The 469-nt window shown below is 38.0% G+C and overlaps 1 pseudogene; it reads right to left on the minus strand.

The window, feature by feature from the left end:
* Positions 1 to 9: 9 nt before the first annotated feature.
* LOC105528005 overlaps positions 10 to 469 on the minus strand; it is a 1230-nt pseudogene continuing 770 nt past the window's right edge.

The following is a 469-nucleotide window of genomic DNA, read 5'->3' on the forward strand; positions in this document are numbered from 1 at the left end:
AATTACCAGATTTTAAACAAGAATCTATAAAAGTTTTACTACCTAAGGACTTTCACTCAAAGAAGAAAAAATACATAGTAACACCAAGCTCGCAGGGTGGTGAATTAACAGATATATTTTCTCTTAATGGAAACTTACCTAGCTTCAGTAACATTTCCGGATGAGGCATCAAGTTATTATTGCACATTTTAAAAAGACTGGTCCAGCAGTGTTTCCTCTAAATTTTAATTACCCCTCTTCATTTAAACCATTAGCAGGACCATCGTTACATGGATTGTCTAGAATGTCTTCGTTTAATCCATTTGACTTCTCCTTTTGATCATCATCAGTATTAACCCTGTCTCTTATACACATCTAGATGTGTATAAGAGACAGGGTCAGGAATGTAGACAGAGCACAGAAGGAGGCTTGACTGTGCTCTATGATGTCTGGTGCCTTTTCTGGGAGGACTCGAGTAGCGAGGGGTAAC

The sequence above is a fragment of the Mandrillus leucophaeus genome, unplaced genomic scaffold (genome assembly GCF_000951045.1).
Source record: "Mandrillus leucophaeus isolate KB7577 unplaced genomic scaffold, Mleu.le_1.0 Scaffold7, whole genome shotgun sequence".
NCBI lineage: Eukaryota > Metazoa > Chordata > Mammalia > Primates > Cercopithecidae > Mandrillus > Mandrillus leucophaeus.